Below are 6,178 nucleotides of genomic sequence, written 5' to 3'. Positions count from 1 at the left end.
AATTATAAATAAAAAAGTATTCTATTTAATATATAAATCTCTAAAAATTTATTTTGAATAAATATAATAAATCATAAATGACTTATTATTTAATTTTTAAAATAATTTTAAATTCAAAGTATCATTAATTTGACTTAAATATTTTTATTAAAATAAATTTCTGAATATAAAATCTTAAATAAATATAATAAATCATAAATAACTCATTATGTTAATTTTCAAAAATTCGAAGTCTTACATTTAATATGTTTAAACAAAATTTTTTATTAGTTACAAAAAATCTTTGAATTTTGTGACAAATAAATAACTTGTTACAAAAATATTGTATTTTGTGATAAATTAATTTTTTGTTACAAAATATTTTAAATTTTTACAACAATATAATCTTTTGTTACAAAATATTATAATATTTTGCAACAAAACAACAATTCGATACGAAAGCCAACATAATTTGTAACAAAAGAAATTACGTTGTTACAAAATATTGAAATGTTTTATAACAAATTTTCTTGTTTTTACAAAATATTCTTATTTTGTAACAATAACTAATTATTGTTACGAAAAAACTATAATTTGTAACAATTTTAAATTTGATACAAATTTTTTGTTATAAATGTTCCATTTTCTTGTAGTGGTAGTAGTTCATCTCTTCTTCCTCGTCATTATCATCAGGAATTTCAGGTGGTTCTTCATCAACATCGTCTCCGTCATCGGGGTTAACTTTATACTCCTCTATCATTGGATCTCTAATAGCAGAACAATCATGACTTTCAACCATGCCGTCCATTAAGTCAATATTATGAACTTTAACATTAGACCCCTCCTGACTACCCTCAGGTGGCATATTTAGATCTACCATAGTTCTTCTGATAGTTCATCTAACAGCTCCACTCAACGGACTATCATCGACATTATCTGCAGATGATCCTCAGCCACCCACCTCAACGAGATACACAAATAATTCCAACAGATGAACATTTATCCATCGGTTGTGCCACGACCTTATAAGCCGTACGTCCTCGTCGTCGCGCAAACGGTACCTAATTGAAAACAATAAAAATATTTCTCACAACCATGGTCTGATAAATATAATAATAACAGAGACAATACAATTATAATATACCTTTTATAAAACAAACTTCCATCTACTTTGATAAGATATTTGTAGTAAATTTTCTTCACCATTTTTGCCTCTTGCTGCCCGACGGAGTACAATATCAAATTCTTCAAAGCTGTTAAACTATCGACTTCCAGTGTCATATAGGTAATTATCGGTTGCCTTGATCTAAAAACGATAGAACCTTCTTCATCATACACTATTTCACCATCGTAATGAATGGATAACAATGGATTCCTTGACATCGTAGAGAAAATGTCAGCAGTAAGAGAAAAAAATAAACAAGGATATTGTGCTTTTCTGATCTACTCTGCAGCAAACATGCTTTTATCTTGGAAACCTATCATATAGTTTGGGGGTATAGCGAACTTGCCCTTATTACAAAAAAAATCGTACTTTGGAAAATAAAGTTGAAACGTCTTGTTTGGGAAAATATTTTTGTTTTTTTTTTATTTTATTTAAGAAAAAAATCCAAAAATTATTTATTAGACAAATAGGTCCCTAAAAATATCATATATCAGGTAAATAGATCCCTAATAATTTCATTTAACAGTTAGCTAACCCTTCCATTTTTCCAAAACTAGATTTTATACACATAAATCTAATACTACTTTATAGTCATTTGCCTTATACAAGCATAGTGACAGATATGCAATTATCCTCACAAGACTACAAATATAATCACAGTAATACAAATATAACTACAACAATATAAACATAAATAATGGAAATATAATCACAATACAAATATGTTTATGCCATATTAAAATTCAAATTTTTATAATCTACAGAAATAAACCATACAGATATAAGGATGTTGTGACAAGTGAGGATGCTACTGCGCTCAAGAGAGACAGGCTTGGAGAGACTTCTGCAACTTGTTGGATGGGCTGATTGGAGGAGCCGCAGCTCCCATTGGAGAGCCAACTACATTGCAAATACTATTTAGTGTTAGAGAGGTGCGCAACTGGGCTCTAGCTGGTTTGTTCCATTATATATATTTTTTGTCGTTGTTGTGGGTTCATTTATATGCCTCCAACTATGTATATATATGTATATAAATTGGACTCTTTTATTGGACAAAACATGAGTAATTATAACATCATAGTTATAGGTTATAAACAGAAATCGTAATTGCATTTTAAGTAGTTAGCAACTACATGAACTGCATGGTTAGAATAACAAAGATAATATTAACAATTAAATTTATAAAGTTATTATGTATTATATAATTTTATTTTTTATTTAAAAAATAGAAATACTTTAATATTTATAATAACTAAACAAATCTTTATAGTACATACATGAAAGTAAATTATTTTAGAATTTATTTATTTTTCTCATGATATTATATTAATAACATATTAAGTAAATTCATTAAAACAATTATATTTTATTCATGAATATGTTTTAAATGCATATAACAAAGTTATTAGAATAACTTATTTATATTATTTTATAGTATATTTTTTTATGATATGAAGCATAAAAATATAACTTACTGTCACAATAATACTCGACAAAGTAATCTAATTTAGAAAAATATATTTTTTTTATGTTTTATCGAATCCAAAACAAAAAAAAGAAAAATTTATAAGAACGAAAATAACTTTTTTTTATATAAGAAGCACTTATTCACATTTTTAATTAAAAGAAAATACTACTGATGATTATATATGTTACTAAATATACAATATTGTTATAAATATATTTGTTTTGAATCGAATGCCTTAACTAGGAGTCGAGCCCTTGGCTATAAGTTGGGTCCTTAGCTATAAATAGCCCCTCTTATGTTTTCTGATGAATACAATCATTAATAGAATCATCTATAATTCTTCGTATTTTCTTGTCTCTTTTCTTTTCCTCAAATCCTAATCTTTATTTTGATATGTATTATTGATATTATTATTCTTAATTATTTACTTGCTTTTATTTATTTTTACTAATAAAGCTATCATGTCAAATTTGCAAAAGCTTGAATTTGCCACGCTTGATTTAACAAGAAAAAATTATTTACGATGGGAGCTTGATGCTGAAACCCATTTGGTGTCCAAAATGCCTGGGAATACCATAAAAAAAAAACTAGAATCATGAAGCGAAGGGAGAAGACTAAGGTACTAATTTTTTTACGTCATCACCTTCATGAAGGGTTGAAAGTAGAATACTTGACTATTAAAGATCTACAAGAATTATGGACAAATTTAAAAGAAATATATAAATACTAAAAGATTGTATTATTGCCTAAAGCTCATTATGAGTGGATACATGTAAGGCTACAAGATTTTAAAACCTTCTGTAAATACAATTATGCACTTTTCAAATTAAGTTCTCAACTGAAATTGTGTGGCTAAAAAGTCATGGTTGACGACTTAATGAAAGAAAAATTTTCACATTCCATGCTTCCAATGTACTATTACAAGCTATGCAACGTTCTAGCTTGATTACATACAAAACAGAGAAATATAACTCATAATCACGCCAACTATACAGTCAAAACATCAACCACAACTCTCCCAAAGGAGGATATATTTTACTCCACAAATAAGGCATAACCACTGCATTGAAACTGTTTTAATATAGAATGACCAAACAAAATATAACTCTCTCAATCGAAGACCCTTAACGGCCCTAAACTACAAGGACCCAACCTAAGTATCTATCCTATAATGAGCAAACTATTTTTTTTCCACCGATGAAAATCTCAACTACTCCAAGCTAAAGGTGAAAATCATACATCACCTACCCCAACAGCAGCAATCCATATATTCATTCATAACTGTATCTCATCATCCTTCTAAAAATACACACCTCCTGCCGAGCCCAAGCAACAATGTAAACCCTCAAGTACCCACAACTACATGATTCCACAGACTAATCCCGTCAAACAATGTTTAAAGTGACGAAGAGCAAATCATTACAATTAAAAAACACATTATATCATTGGTGAATTCATCAACAAATTCACAAGAAATAAAAAAAATTATTGACTTAAACTAAACCAACAACAAATATTTGATCATCTTGTCTTCTAGTTAACTGACTTAATTTAATTCATCTGTTTTTTCATTAAATGAAAAACAAAGTTGAACAATGTATTCCTTTCCTTAATAAAGCTCACCAATTTTAACTTTTCTTCATTAACTTAAAAACAAAAACTAACCAGCTATACACCATCTTAAGTACAACAAGGTTCTCAGCACAATTGTTAACAAAAGGTAAAAACCCTTTCCAGATTTTAATGGCATGAATTAAAAAAGAAAAACAATCATGTGTATTATAATAGCAATAACATATCAAGATCTAATTATAACTCATTTACAAGCTTCATTATATTTTACATATATGGCCTGTCCCCTATGAAACAAAAAATTGAAATTACCATGCGTATGTGTCTAGATGAAGGTACTCATGCTTAAGAGAGTGCTACAAGTCTTCAACTATACAACAACTCTAATATTTAGAGGCAATGAAGCAAAGAAAATTCCATTCTGAATAAACTAAGTAGTTTATAATATAATACATGGAAATAACTGATTAACTCAATCTCTATGGAGAACATCTGAACCATCAAAATTCATAACTGAAGATGACAAAACCTAGATGGGTAGTAACAGGAAGAGCCTTCTCAACAACTATGTATTCATGATCATGCCTACCTTGTTAGTAGTACCTATAGCAATAACAATTTTCAAAATCCAGAATCATGATACATATGTTAAAATGTAATTCTCTATACTTATTCATATTGCAATTACAGTACTTATTCTTTGATTTCTTTGCCTTTTCACTTATCTTTGTAAATCACACTTTTCACAACTCGTACCACTAACCAGCAAGTGCACTGGGTCGTCCAAGTAATACCTTACGTGAGTAAGGGTCAAATTCCATGGAGATTGTTGGCTTGAAGCAATCTATGGTTATCTTGTAATTCTTAGTCAGGATATCAATTATAATTATCAGTTTGGATTGCGAAAAATAAAAAAGCATGAATTAAATACTTGTTATGCAGTAAAAGAGAAAATAAGGATTTAAAAAAAAAATTTCAACCAAGAACAATAATAGAAGACTCTAAACCAAAAGAAAAATTTTTCCTAATCTAAGTAACAAAATAAACCGTCAGTTGTTCAAACTCAAACAATCCCCGGCAACGGCGCCAAAAACTTGGTGCACTCTTTGTAAATCACACTTTTCACAACTCGTACCACTAACCAGCAAGTGCACTGGGTCGTCCAAGTAATACCTTACGTGAGTAAGGGTCGAATCCCACGGAGATTGTTGGCTTGAAGCAATCTATGGTTATCTTGTAATTCTTAGTCAGGATATCAATTATAATTATCAGTTTGGATTGCGAAAAATAAAAAAGCATGAATTAAATACTTGTTATGCAGTAATGGAGAATATGTTGGAGTTTTGGAGATGCTTTGTCTTCTGAATCTCTGCTTTCCCCCTGTCTTCTTCTTCACGCACGCAATGTTCCTCCTATGGCAAGTTGTGTGTTGGTGGATCACCGTTGTCAATGGCTACCATCCGTCCTCTCAATGAAAATGGTCCAGGTGCACTGTCACCGCATGGCTAATCATCCGTCGGTTCTCACTCATGCTGGAATAGGATCCATTGATCCTTTTGCGTCTGTCACTACGCCCAACCCTTGTGAGTTTGAAGCTCGTCACAGTCACCTGAATCCTACTCGGAATACCACAAACAAGGTTTAGACTTTCCGGATTCTCAAGAATGCTGCCAATGGATTCTAGCTTATACCACGAAGATTCTGATTAAGGAATCCAAGAGATACTCATTCAATCGAAGGTAGAACGGAGGTGGTTGTCAGGCACACGTTCATAGGTTGAGAATGGTGATGAATATCACGGATCATCACATTCATCATATTGAAGTGCGAATGAACATCTTAGATAGAAACAAGCGTGTTTGAATAGAAAACAGAAATAATTGCATTAATTCATCGAGACACAGCAGAGCTCCTCACCCCCAACAATGGTATTTAGAGACTCATGCCGTCAAAAAGTACAAAGTTCAGATCTAAAAATGTCATGAGGTGCAAAA

This window comes from Arachis ipaensis, chromosome B07 (assembly GCF_000816755.2).
Source record: "Arachis ipaensis cultivar K30076 chromosome B07, Araip1.1, whole genome shotgun sequence".
Lineage (NCBI taxonomy): Eukaryota > Viridiplantae > Streptophyta > Magnoliopsida > Fabales > Fabaceae > Arachis > Arachis ipaensis.
Note: the sequence above shows the minus strand (reverse complement) of the source record.